At 33.4% G+C, this 14,601-nt stretch overlaps 2 long non-coding RNA genes across 5 annotated transcripts; one reads left to right on the forward strand and one right to left on the reverse strand.

The window, feature by feature from the left end:
- The first annotated feature begins 1,218 nt into the window (after positions 1 to 1,218).
- On the forward strand, positions 1,219 to 3,393 carry LOC134236694 (uncharacterized). Of its 2 annotated transcripts, none has more exons than XR_009985666.1 (4): positions 1,219 to 1,420; positions 2,147 to 2,303; positions 2,823 to 2,997; positions 3,117 to 3,393. It is a non-coding gene; the product is annotated as an uncharacterized LOC134236694 (long non-coding RNA). The 2 variants fall into 2 exon arrangements; XR_009985667.1 differs by having other exon boundaries at positions 1,386 to 1,420; positions 1,528 to 2,303.
- LOC134236695 (uncharacterized) lies at positions 2,694 to 11,517 on the reverse strand. 3 transcript variants are annotated; one of them, XR_009985670.1, is made up of 4 exons: positions 11,188 to 11,517; positions 6,875 to 6,997; positions 5,199 to 5,308; positions 2,694 to 3,363 (listed from the first exon to the last, which is right to left on the reverse strand). It is a non-coding gene; the product is annotated as an uncharacterized LOC134236695 (long non-coding RNA). The 3 variants fall into 3 exon arrangements; XR_009985669.1 differs by having other exon boundaries at positions 6,875 to 7,000; XR_009985668.1 differs by lacking the exon at positions 11,188 to 11,517 and having other exon boundaries at positions 6,875 to 7,419.
- Positions 11,518 to 14,601: the final 3,084 nt, after the last annotated feature.

Raw genomic sequence — 14,601 nt, forward strand, 5'->3', positions numbered from 1 at the left:
AGAGAATTCAACCCTCGCCATAAACATATCTTGTTAAACAGTTAAAAGTATGCATATGCTGAGAAAAACAATGAAAAGTTGTTCATTCACACTACATGTACACTACAGTAAGTAAATTAATTGACAGAAGAAAGTACGTGTATGCAGCTAGATAACACGTAAACAACTACTTATTTTAAAAAGTATTTTATATTACATCTAAACAACGAAAACTAAATTAACAAGGTGTGTTTGTAAAACACTGATGCCCCAGTATGGCAACATAGCGCAGGTTACAACTTCTCAAATGCAAATCAAATATAATGGCACCCAAAGTAAGTATGTCTCACAAGAAATACTATTGCGATTTATGAAAGCCCTAGAACCACATGTTAAAAGTTATGGCCAAGGTAAACGTTTTTAAAAAGTAGGTCAAACTCCAGGGTCAGGGTCAAAGGGTCAAAGTTATTGGTTTCTAATAAAAGGCCTTGTTACAAGGATTACAAATGTAAAGTATGAGAGCCCCAGCTCTAACCGTTCAAACGTTATGGCCAAGGTTAAAGTTTTTTTTTTAAATAGGCCAATCTAAAAGGTCAAGGTCAAAAGATCAAAGTTGTTGGTATCCATTGAAAGGTCTTGTCACAGAAAATACATATTAGAAGTATGAAAGTCCTAGCATCAAAGGTTATGGCCAAAGTAAAATTTTGTGTAAAAGTGTGTTAAACTCCAAGGTCAAAAGGTCAAATTTTGTGCTACCCAAAGAAAGATCTAGTCATAAGGAGTACACATGTGAAATATGAAAGCCATAGCCCCACCCAGTCAAAAGTTATGGGCAAGGTTAAAGGTTAGCGGACAAACACACAGACAGACGGACGGACATGGCAAAACTATTCATCCCCGAATCTTCGATTTTACTATTTATTCGTAAAATAAATTTTTCTTTCAAAATGAGAGATATCTCTCTAGCATAGAGAGATATCTCTTTAGCTTATGGAGATATCTCTTTAGCTTATAGAGATATCTCTTTGACTAATAGAGATATCTTAATACTTTAGAGAGATATCTCTTTCAACAAAAGAGATATCTCTTTTTGAAAGAGAGATATCTCTTTTAGTAAGAGAGATATCTTTATAAGCTAGAGAGATATCTCTTTAAACGAGAGAGATATCTCTTAAAGTTAGAGAGATATCTCTTTAACAAGTTTAAAAGAGATATCTCTCTTAATTAGAGAGATATCTCTTTAGATTTTCAAAAAGAGATATCTTTCTAAGCTAAAGAGATATCTCTTTTAATGAAAGAGATATCTCTTTTCCAATCACCCTTAAAATAAAATAACTAATTCTCCCGTTAAAAACGAAAGCGAAACAGGAAGTAATGTCTGTTAAGTCGTTCGTTTTCTGGTTATGGAAAAGAAGAGGATAAAATGGACTGATTGATACAGGTAAACAACGTTTAATTGCTTTATTGTTTTAAGCGAAAGTAACAGGATTTCAAACCAAAACGTCCCCCAAAGATTGGTTCCATATTATATTTATTTCATTTATTTAGCTCACAGGACAGCTGAGCCGGGGATATAGAATGCGAAGTCAATAAAAACAAATTCGAAATAGGCCTACATGCACCCAATTTCATCGATCACGGGAATACAGGATTGATTACTACGTCGATTAAACATAATCCTGATAGAATTAATGTTCTTTTTTAATTAATTAATACTCCAAAAATAAAAACGTCCAACATTACTTCTTTCATGTAAACAGGGATGTATATATTCAACTTCAATATTAACTGTAGGACGTTAAACGACATACATGTACGATCAATATATTAACTGTAAAGCCTTATGACCCCCTTCCCAAACACAGGCACCTGAAGTATGGATAATACCCCCCCCCTTTTTTTTATATTTTTTTTTTAATTTAACAAAAAAAAAAGGGGGGGTATCATCCATACTTCAGGCGCCCGTGTTCCCAAATACTCTTACAATTATGAGAAAGACATTTTATTTTCTTAAAATAGGCATTAGAAATAGGAATTTTCTTATTTGTCTTAGCTAGAACAATCCCCAATTTATCCAATGTTGTCACCAAACAGGTCTGCACTGGGTCCATAAGACATTCATCATTCAATGGTAGAACATTTTATCTACATTTGTCATATTTTACAGAGATCCAGGAGGTACTGAAAAAGGGACAATGCTTCGACTGAATGTGTCATCCATGTACCAGTATAGACCTGTTAATGAGGCATATCCAATAATTCTTATACTCATGAAGAGTGCGGCAACTCCCAAGTAGTTAAGGATGGCACTCATTTTAAATCAGGTACAGGATAATTTTTTGGGCTGCACTTTTCTTTACTTCAATATTTCAAACTTACTAGTTAAGTATCAAGTCCACAAAAGCTCAAACACCATGGTGAATCAATGGGCCATAATGATAGTTAAATTTGTCATATGCTTTCTTATTAAATTATCAATTTGAAATTTGATTGGTAAAAAACATTTATTAACAAGTACAATTCTTCTACTGTGTGCCTGTCATCCCAACAATTGCAAATGCACATCGATAGGTTCTCCATGAAAATTGCTAACTGCGCAGAATGGTTGCACATTTTTTCAATGAACGACATTTTCTTAACATTGAATCCTTCAGTATAACAAGACAAATATTGCATGCTTATTTTAATACAATATAAATAAACTTAAGAACAAATTTAAGGATTGAAGTTTAATTTGTATATTTGGTAGTTACATGCGTAATTAGTTTTATATATAAAGGATGTACACAAGCATTTTATAACATTGAAAATATTCAAGAAAGTATTCTCTTAATTTCTTGTAGATCCTCACTTCTAGGATGTTTTCCATGTTCTTGTGAAAAGTGTTTTACATGGCACCATTCAGCTACAAATACTTTGCCGGTGGAACTGTGACATCAATCAACTGCTCATGCCACTGCTAATTGGCAGAATTTCCTTTGGGACAAGCAAACTGTTTCAAATATTTTACACCTGCAAGTTAGTACTTATGAAATTTTGTATGCAGGAAGCTAAAAGCTAATGAGTATTGAAAATACAAGCCAGATGAAGTACAAAAGTGTTGATACAAGTCATTTAGAATTTTCAATTCTTTGCAGGTAGTGATGAGTGTACTGGAAGTTTTTTCGGGATCTTGTCCGACATCATAGGTACAACTGGTCACTGTGCTTTCTTGGTTATATAAGCAGGCATATTGTTAAAGCGGTGACACATGTAGCTTCAAATGATGCTTGACTGTTTAAGTGTTTTTCTTTGATTTATAAGTAAACCTGGATTGATCTCTGATGCAGTAATATAGAGCCATGTCCATTCTTTAATATTCCATCATCCCACTGTCACAAAGTACTGAAATAAAAATGATTTTGATTTTAAAAATTTTTGGTTTTTATATGTAACATAAAATTCTACAGAAATTCAAATATTAAAACTACTTCAAAACAAGATGTGTTTGTGAAACACTATGCACCAGGCGGCAACAAATTCAAACAAGTTTTTTTAAGCATATAGGTCATAGTCAAGGTCACAAGGTCATTGGCCTTGGTGTCATTTGAAAGAGCTTAATTGATGGAGCATGCATACCAAATATGAAGTCTCTATCTTTAACGATACAAAAGGTATGGTGAAAGTTCAAAATGGTATTTATAGCATTAAAGTCACATTAAAGGTCAAAAGTTCACTGGCCTTGGTGTCATTTGAAAGAGCATAATTAATGAAGAAGGCATTCCAAATATGATTTCTCTATCTTTAATGTATCAAAAGTAAAGGCGAAAGTTAAAAAAAAAGCTATTTTTAGCATATAGGTCACAGTCAAGGTCACAAGGTCATTGACCTTGGTGTCTTTTGAAAGAATTTAATTAGTGGAGTAGGCATATTAAATATGAAGTCTGTATCTCTCATGGTTCAAAAGTTATGGTGGAGGTTAAAGTTGACAAAAGACAAACAGACATAGAAACAGGATATAAACAATAGACAATAATTCACTTATTTTATGATTGTGTATATTAATGTGACTGAATTTTGGAATCAATTTGTACAAAGGTTTAGTGTCATTGAAAAAGATTACAAAATATCCAAAAGAACTGTTTTACTTGTTAATATAGAAGGAAGTTGTTTAGAAAATTTTCTTTTATTAGTTGCAAAAAATTTTATTTACTATTCAAGATCACAAGATAGTAAACCATTATTTATTGATGCAGTAAAGTTATTCAAGTATTACAGAAACATAGAAAATTGTTGTGAAAAAGTTTTTCAATGTACATGATGTAAGGACAAAATACTCAGTAAATGGGTCCTGTATGATAATGTGTACAACAAGTGATGAAAAAATCAAAATTGTAATTTTTTATTAATTTATATCTACACATTTGGGTACATCTGTTTTGTTTTTGGATAAATTGTATGTTTAACTGTCATATGTTTAAATATATGTACATTTATTATGCCCCCCCCCCCCCCCTTTGAAGAAAGGAGGGCATATTGCTTTGCTGCTGTCTGTCAGTCCATTTAGTTTCCATTCATTTTCTTCACAACCATTGCACTGAAATGAAATTTGGTATACAGCCTTACAGGTATATCAGATGAATATCTAGGTCAAGTTCTGTTTTGGGTATGATCATCGCGCCATTTTTGACAGAGTTATACCCCTTGGCTTTAGAAAAATTCCAATTACTTGCAGTTTCTGTTCATTTCCTTTGCAGAGGTTGCACATAGTGAAATGCAATTTAGTATACAGATTTATCAGATGATCATGAATATCTAGGTCAAGTTCTCTTTTGGGTATCCTTGCACCATTTTTGACAGAGTAATGCCTTTTTGGACTTAGATAAAAAATTCCAATGTGGGGGGAGGGGGGCATAAGTATTTTACAAACATCTCATTATTTTTAATTTTAGAAAGTGCACTGTGTGAGTGTGTGCAATTGTGGTGGTGAGTGGGTGAAAATTGTCTTGTGTTTGTACAGTGTATATATGGATATGGAAAATGCTTCAAAATAAAGCATTTAAAAAATTTTTTTGGAAAGTATGGCAATCATATACCATGCAGTACTCAGAAATGCTAAATAAAAGGCTGCGTAGAAGAAAAAAAAATAATTAAAACTACCAATCAAATAAGTATTAAATGTAAATCTTTTAAGATGAAGGTTTTGCTTTGTCAGATTCTTTGCTTATAGGGACACTTACCTTTAATAATGTCATGACAGGTGAGGCACATGGCTGGTCTTCATGCTGGATCAGTTCTTAGTTAAAACCATCCAGTATTGCCCCAAGATTGCCAGATGTACAGACAAAACCTGTAATTTAGCAAGCTTCTGTAATATTGAATTATTACATAGGCCATAGTTGTATGTGCAACTGATAATGATGTAGGACTAAGGTGCCTGACAAATAATGAGTTATAAATCTTACAAATATCCATTTATTTGATACAAATCTTAACTTTCTTCATTAAATTTTATCAATGATTTTACAAGAAAATCAGAATAAAAATTGTCCTTTTTATACATAAAAAATATTTTCATTTAAAATCTTTTTATTTAAAAATATTTGTTGCATTTTCATATTTAGGGTACCCTTCCTAGGCCAACAATAAAAAAAATGATTTGTTTGATGTACTCTGACCGACCTGTTAAAATAGCCCCTACCCATTTGCATTCATTTCTTGGGGGCACTTAAAATTTTTTAACACCCCCCTTAATTTCCATAGATGTTTTAAAGATAAGGTATCATATTTTTTTTTAGGATGCTTTTTAATTTATAAATACAAAGTCTTTGTAACTAAATGAAAACATTAACAGATTTCTGAGTCTGTGGTTTTAAATATGACAGTTATCAATTTATTCAATGCTGTAAGACATAAGAAAAAAAAAACTAGAAATATGTCCACAGGACAGGAATGCCCGCCAAGGGTATATTAGTCATGCAAAATGAAAATTTGTATGAAATTTGATCAGAATATCTTGAAAAATGTTACAGTTGAATTGCTTACATCAGTATGTATCAGCATATGAAGTTTGACACTAATTTCAGAGATGTGAGGTCAAGGTCAAATAAAAGGTCAACGTCATGTTGATGCAGTTGAATTGCTTACATCAGAATGCATCACCATATGAAGTTTGACACTAACTTAGGAAAATTGAGGTCAAAGTCAAAAGAAAGGCCAAGGACAAAAAATGTTTGTTTCAGTTGAAAAGCTCTCATCAGTATGGTAAGTTTGATACAGTAAATCTCGTTTCGTACGAACACGAATATTGCGAATTCATGGGTATAGCGAAGTCATCTTGGATTCCCAGCTATAAAATTTCAATGAATTTCTTATACGATTATAATGAATTATGGATATAGCGAAGTAATTTCATAGGTCCCAGCAACTTTGTTATAACCGAGTTTTGCTGTAACACCATCTTGAATGGTATGTTTAAAACTAAGTTAAACACTAATTTAAGAAAAGTGAGGTCAAGGTCAAAGGAAAGGTCAAGGACAGAAAATGTTGATGCAGTTGCATAGCTCTTATCAATATCTATCAGCAAAGTTTGATGAAATATCCTGTATAGTTTCTTTGAAACTGGGCTTTGAACTGAGCTAAACGCAAAGTGTGACGCATGGACAGAAAGACAGAAGACAGTCATGACAAACACTATATGCCCAGGCCATAATCATGGTGGGGCATAAAAAAACTACCGGTACCTACCAACCTACCTGCCAACCTTGATAAAAGTGGGTAGGAGTACATCAAACAAATATATTTTTAAAGCTGGCCAGTTGTTGACTAGTATATTAGTCATTTTGATATGCTATGTCTTCTAAAAAATAAATTTTATATTTGTCTTAGAACTTATTTTGTTGCATCAGTTTCATACCTGTATTTGATTTGCATTGTTTTGGATGCTGATAATTCAAAGTCAGTATAGTCGTAGGTGCTGCTGACTTTGGATCTCTTAGGAACTGCATCTTTTATCTGTGTTACTGGTTCTCTTGTACCTCTGCTATAAATAAGTTTTAGTGTATACAGTTGTGTAATATCAGTGAATAAATTGAACAGACAGATTGATTGTTTATTGTTTATCGTTCCTCTCAAGAATTTTTCACTCATATGGAAACGACAGTGGAGAGCTGCAAATTTTGTCCTAATGACCTATACTCAGCACTCAGGGCCATTGACTGATTGAGCAGGAAGGGATCTTTTTTGTGCCAACACCTGACCTACTGCAACAAGGGGCCACAGTTATACTGTATCATCCCAAGGACAGGTCTCCACATCCCACAGTGGGATTCAAACTCATGATGTAAGGATCAACACCTTATTTCGCGACTCTACTAGAGCAGACACTCTAACCACTGTGCCATGCAGGCGAATTTGAACAGACAGAAAAATTTACCAAAATCCATAAACCATGTTCTATAAACAGGAAACATACTCTCTAAAGTGAGAAATATGGTCATCTAAATTTTATTTATGCAGAGAGATGGCAAAATATATGAACATCTTATCCTTGTGAAATAGATCTAAATTGCTACAAACATTTAATGCTCAAAAAAATAATCCACTAATACAAAGCAGGTTAAAATTTACAACTGAAAAACAAGATGTGTTTGTGAAACACTGATGCCCCCGTACGGCAATTTAGCGACAGTTAAGCTTTCTCAAATGCAAATCAAATATGTTAATTGTACCAAAGTAAGGTCTTTTCACAAGAAATGAGAAATGTAAACACTAACTACACCTGCTCCAGGGTTATGACCAATGTTAACATCTTAAAAGATAGGACAAATTCCGGGTCAAGGTCAAAGGGTCAAGGTTGTTGTGTTCTAAAGAAAGGCCTTGTCTCAAAGATTATGTATGGGAAGTATGAAAGCACTGGCCCTTACCGTTCAAAAGTTATGGCCAAGGTTAAAGTTTGTAAAAAGTAGGTCAAACTTTAAGGTCAAGGTCAAAGGGTCAAGATTCTTGATATCCAATGAAAGGTATTGTCACAAGGATTACACATGTGAAATATGAAAGCTCTAGCCCCAACTATTCAGAAGTTATGGTCAAGGTTAAAGTTTGTAAAAAGTAGCTCAAACACCAAGGTCAAGGTCAGATGGTCAAGGTTCTTGAAATCAAATGAAAGGTCTTGTCACAAGGATTAAATTTGTGAAGTATGAATGCCCTAGTCCTAACCCTTCAAAAATTTCTGTCAATGTTGTATTTTTAAAGTGGGTCAAACTCCAAGGTCAAGGTCAAAAGGTCAAATTTGGTGGTACCCAAAGAAAGGTCTTTACACAAGGAATATACATATGAAATATGAAAGTCATAGCTCCACTAAATCAAAAGTTATTGGCAAGGTGAAAGTTTATACGGACAAACAGAGAGACAGAAGACAGACGGAAAGACAAAAATTTCACCCCCGAAACTTCGTTTACGGGGGCATAAAAAGTATATTAAAAAATTACCCAAACAAAAGTGATGCAGCCACAATCAGGTTGGGCACACACCCCCAAATGGTCATTAAACCCCCGTTTGGTGGTCAATCGCCCATATCGGCGTCTTTTTTACCTACCAAATGGTGGTCTTTTTTATTCAAATCCAAATTTTATTAAAATACATTTACTTAGGCATTGGAGAATTTTAATTAACATATTCCTCGTACATTTAATGCAATTAAGTCAATTTTCCATGTGGAATTTCTTTGGAACTTCGTAAAAACAAAACCCACAGTTGTGCGTGACGGCCGAACTATTTGCTCAAACAATACGAAAAAGTATTTTGTTGTGTATAGTTTGGTAAAAAATATATTTAAACAAAGGTGTTAGTCTAGAGAAGTAACTTTTCAAATGATCTTTGATCTGCGTCTGTATAAATCACTATAAAATCCAATATACATAAGCTCCTCGCATTGTATTCGTATGGTGGGCACTTACTGCTATAATATTCATTTTTTCTACATTTGAATGTAACATTTATTTTTTATTTCTTTTAGGATGAAGTTACGATTTCTGTGCGACCCTTTGTGGTTTCATATGCATATCTATGATGTATCTACTATATTTATTAAAAATTTTTGAATAAAAAATTTACAAAGTGACATTTGCAATTATTCTTATTTCTATTCCAAGATTAGAGTTTTTGAGCGATTATTTTATCAAAAATTCACGGCATGTCGTATTTATGTAAAAAATAAAGCCATAACATACGAAATAAACGATATGTAACAGGAAAGGAGAAAATGCATAGCTGGACCGGGAATCGAACCCAGGACCCCTGCATCACTAGTCAGGTGCTCTACCGATTGAGCTATCCAGGCCGATATCCACGGCCCTTACCATTACATTCCTCCCTCCTTAACTCTTTACCCCTTAATGCCACGATTTGACGCACTGGCCATATCCTTATAGTGTTTGCCTGGCTGCCCCTTAGAGCGTTTTAGTTGAATTGGAGTGCAGTTTAAAACTGAACTAATAAGGGTCAAAATAATTTATTTATACCATGTATTATATATCATTGAACTCGTAATAAATTGAAGTTTTAAAATCTATTTGCAAAATTTTAATCGGAGTTATCTGTAAATAAATAATTCAGGTGAAAGCAGGTGTAAATCGCAAAATAGATATTTTCAACATGTAAAACGGCTTTAATATGCCAAAACTGTCTATATAAATAATAAAAATTATGTGTGATGATATAATTGATGCTTAAATTATCATTTATTATCAATTTTATAAGTTTAATTCCTCAGAAATCAATAAATTGCAGGACTTCAATGTGACAAAATTTTAAACCTAAAACTTGATTTAAAACGTTTTTGGAAAGCATTAATAAATATGTGTAAAATGGAAGGTATGTTCTGAATTTGTGAGAAACAGGTGACAAAATCGGCACTGCGCGGTTCCGAAATTCACAAAATTTTCGTAAGTTATGTTGGAGTGTAAAACACATATAAATCATTATAATTTTCAAACCTTTCAAGAAATAGGTAGTTTATATCTTGAATTTAATGTAATGCTTTACTGGATGGAAAATATTGCCTAACTGAGTTATATGCTCAAAAACATCGTATACAAAGATCCGCCATTTTGAATTTTGGTGGGACTTTCCAAGAATTGTTTGTTTACACAGGTAAATCACGTTTCCTGACTGTAATGATGCAAATCTATTGTTAACCTGCAGGTGGCCATGCTCAAATAATTTGTATACAAGCGGTAATTTCAAGTCAAATTAACAATGAAATACACATGCCAAAAGTCGTCATTAAAGGTCAAAAGTCATTAAGGGGTAAAGGAGGTCAAGGTCTAAGGGGAAAAAGTTAAAGGTCTTTTCCAAAGACCCCAACCCAGGCTCATTGCAGGTCTTTCACCTGTCAAATCCATGTCATGGCACGGCAACTAATGTGTAACAGGAAAGGAGAAAATGCATAGCTGGACCGGGAATTGAACCCAGGACCCCTGGATCACTAGTCAGGTGCTCTACCGATTGACCAGCTACCCAGGCCGATATCCACGGCCCTTACCATTACAGATATAAAAGAGAATTCTTACCTTTCATCATATTTTACTTTTTGAAACTTTACACTAATGGGCCTCCGTAGTGAAATCAGTCTTTTGACCCAAGTTCGGAAAAGAATTCTTAATTGGTTAATTTAATTGACGGTTCCCCGGATGAAACACGATTGAAGGCTCAACTACGCGCGAGATGGAGGGGATTTTTCTTTTTAAGTTAAAACACAGAAAAGTTACTCTTGTTTACATAGGTGACGATTTTGTCAAATATTTGAAACACTGCGCAAAAAAGCCGCGTTGAAATTCTTCGTTCAAGAGTTTAGAAAAATATCTATATTTTATTTCCCGTGAGTTGAAATTATGCGCCATTTCATGTTATTCCAGAGAACTGAACAAAACGATTTTTCTCTCCCATTTGGTAGGTAATAAAGAAGTATATTAAAAAATTGACCACCAACAAAATGACCATTTGGGGGTGTGTGCCCAACCTGACAATATCATAAATATGACGTTGTTTCCCATCAATGACAAAACTCCTCTATAATCAGCTGATGAATAACATCTCGGATTCAAGAGAAATCTGTTAACAAATTAAGGCAAAAGATAATTTTGAAACAATTTCATTCGGTTAAGAATAAAACACTTCATTTTCCCTCAAAATAAACAAGAAACGGATGACACTTTCTGATTTGTTTACCTGTATTTCGATCGAAATATTCCTGGTGGACGCTCGCACCCAATTTCTTATGACATGAAATTCATACATCGTAAGTCGGACAACCCTTCGGCTTTGTAAAACTATTTAATTTCCCCCTGAAAGCTGTGTGTAAACCAGAAACATGCTGAACTCGATACACATTCACCATGCACCATGACCATGTGCGAGGAAGTGAAAATTATCGTAAAATCTCGCGAGTCACGTGACGAGACTTACAGACTCTGGACCGAATTTTCTCAGCTTTTGAAATAATGAATAAAAAGTTCACTTCCGGTAAAGGGAGAAGTCATTTCAAATGGAATTTAAATAAACATAATGAAGAGAGATATCTCTTTGCAATAAAGAGATATCTCTTTTTGCTTCAGAGATATCTCTTTTAGACCCTTTTGAAAGATATCTCTTTCACTTTGAGAGATATCTCTTAAGATAAACTTAGAGAGATATCTCTTTTACTTAAAGAGATATCTCTTTAACTTGGAAAGATATCTCTCTAAGTGAAAGAGATATCTCTCTAGGTGAAAGAGATATCTCTCTAGTTGAAAGAGATATCTCTCTAACGATCAGAGATATCTCTTTAACGTTCAGAGATATCTCTTATCACGAAAGAGATATCTCTCAAGGAGAAAGAGATATCTCTCAAAGAAAAAGAGATATCTCTCTAAGTATAAGAGATATCTCTCTAACTTTAAGAGATATCTCTTTCTTATAGAGATATCTCTTTAGAATAAGAGATATCTCTTTAAGTTGAGAGATATCTCTTATTTTTAAGAGATATCTCTCTAAAATGAGAGATATCTCTGTAATTTTCAGATGAAATTTATTTTCCGAATAAATAGTAAAAGGGCTTTCATCGGTGCTCGGAAAGAAACAAAAAACGCTTTTCTAAGATTTACTTTTATTGATTAAACTAAAATATTCTCTTTTGATTAAAACACATGTCCGTAACATTTTTATTCAATTTCTCATTGCTTTTAGAACACATTTTTGAGTATGACCCTTTGTATAATGGAAAATGGCATATCCTATGATTTGCTGTACTAGTTTTTTTCTTTCTGAAAGGTGATTTCCTAAGTTTGGGAAATGAAACAAGTCAAAGGTTGAAAGATCTGGCGTATATTGTTGATGTGACAAATCATTAACTTTCTGTTTACCCCAAAACTCATTTACTCTTCATGGCCTGTTGGTTTGGACGCTGTCATGAAGAAATTTAATGTAGTGAATTCCTCATTCTGTTTCCTTCCTCTCATAAACCTTTCAAGTTTTTTTGCAAATATTTTGTTTACTAGACTCCTCCAGAAATTATACTGCCTTTTCAAATAAGAATTTTAACAACAAGGCCGTTAATATTTAAGAAAATAGCGTATAAAACTGTTTTTGTGTTCTTGCAAATCTTTTGCTCTTCTTAGGCCTTTGCAGTTTTGTCAAGTGCATCTTATTGTAAATTTGTTTTGAGGGTTTAAAGCAAAATGGATTCAAGTTTCATGATCTGTTTGAATTTCAGACAAACGTGGATAAGTACAATTTTTGATTTTTTTAAACATAATTGTTCAGATTTTCTACATGCTGTCGTTTTCACTCATTTTTAAAAATACAGGGTGACCTTTTGAGTATTAAACTTTTTTACTATCAAATATTTCTTTAAAACAGTTGGAACTACCCCCAAAATGATGTCTATCAAATGTACTATGTGTCTTAAAGTCAATAAAACGTAATCAGTTATAATTTGTTGTATTTTCGCTAATATACATTGGTTGTTGTATGTACTTGTTGACAAGGACGGTACCCATTTTTGATGACCATTATATAATTTTTGTCAATTGAAATCCACTTGTTCATGTGTTTGTGAAACAGACATAAGTTGCTGTAAATTTCACATATTTCAGTTATTATATCTTTGGGAAATTAACAAGTTTTACAGCAACTTTAATGACGCGTTCAATTTTACTGTAGTTATCTGATGCTTGACCATTCATTTTTAATGCAGTGTCTCGAATAGCCCTTCCTTTCCAGCTTCCCACAATGAAATGATGCGATGAAAAATGGTCACATAAACTGTTATCAATTCATTAAAGATTCAATAATGAGAGAAAGTCAAGCTTAATGTCATATGATTTCTATATTGTATGTTATTGAGCTGATGACATTATTTATTGAACGTCCCTCGTATGCGAGTTAAACACCAAGGTCAACGTCAAAAGGTCAAAGTTGTCGGTACCCAATGGAAGGCCTTCTCACAAGGAATACACTTTTGAAATATGAAAGTCCTAGTACTAACGGTTCAAAAGTTATGGTCAAAGTGAAAGAGTTTTTAAGTGGGTCAAACTCTAAGGTCAAGATCATAAGGTCAAATTAATTAGTATCCAAAAGGTCTTGTCACATTGAAAACACCTTCGAAATATGAAAGCCATAGTACTAACGGCTCAACGGAAATTTTTGGTAAAAGTGGGTCAAACTCCAAAGTCAAGGTTACGAGGTTAAATTTGGTGGTACCAAGATTGATTTATTTTGCAGACAAACAGAGAAACAGACAAGCAGACAAATGGGCAGACAGGGCAAAAACTATATACCCTGAATCTTTGATTACGGTGGCATAATAAACCTTTAACAAAGATGGAAAAACGTGGCCATTTTTATTACCTTTTCATATACCGGTATACCCAAGTGTCAGCCCTTTCAGCCTGTATACATCAAATAATTTTATGAAAAGGCCTCCTTTTTGTCCCCCGCTTTCGCGAAAGCGAGGGGAAATGAAATATCATTTGTCTGTCCGTCTGTAGTTCTGTCCGCCCGTAACAAAAACTTTAACCTTGGTCATATCTTTTGAATGAGAAGAGATATGGCTTTCATATTACACATATTACCTTTGACAAGACCTTTCTAATTACTCTATGATTTTTGACACCGTGACCTTGAAGTTTAACCAACTTTTTAAAAAAATTAAACATTACATTGAATTGGCCATAACCTTTGAATGAGAAGAGATAGGGTTTCATATTAAGTATGTGTTTTATTTGTGACTTTGTTCTTAAAGCTTGACCTACTTTTCAAAAATATTGATTTTTACCGTCTTCCTTGGAAGACGGTATTGTATAGTTGAAGTTTTTTACAGTCTTCGGACTATGCACTTCCTCTCTTTTGTGATTGGTAGAAAATGAATGATGAGAAAATTTTCAATTATTTCATTGGTTGAAATGCTGTTCAAGGCAAGGGAGATAACTTTCTGATGATCTAATTTTCGTAAGACTTAACAATTTTGCAAGATTTTCAATCTTAAAAAAAATGACAAAACGAACAACAAAATCAGCAGTAATTAATTCCTAATAACATGATTTTTTGTATAGCAAAAAATAAAAAGATCTCTTTAACTTCATTATAAATAAAATTTGATTTTTA

The sequence above is a fragment of the Saccostrea cucullata genome, unplaced genomic scaffold (genome assembly GCF_032062105.1).
Source record: "Saccostrea cucullata isolate Sc308-1 unplaced genomic scaffold, CSIRO_AGI_Scuc_v1 ctg122, whole genome shotgun sequence".
Classification (NCBI taxonomy): domain Eukaryota; kingdom Metazoa; phylum Mollusca; class Bivalvia; order Ostreida; family Ostreidae; genus Saccostrea; species Saccostrea cuccullata.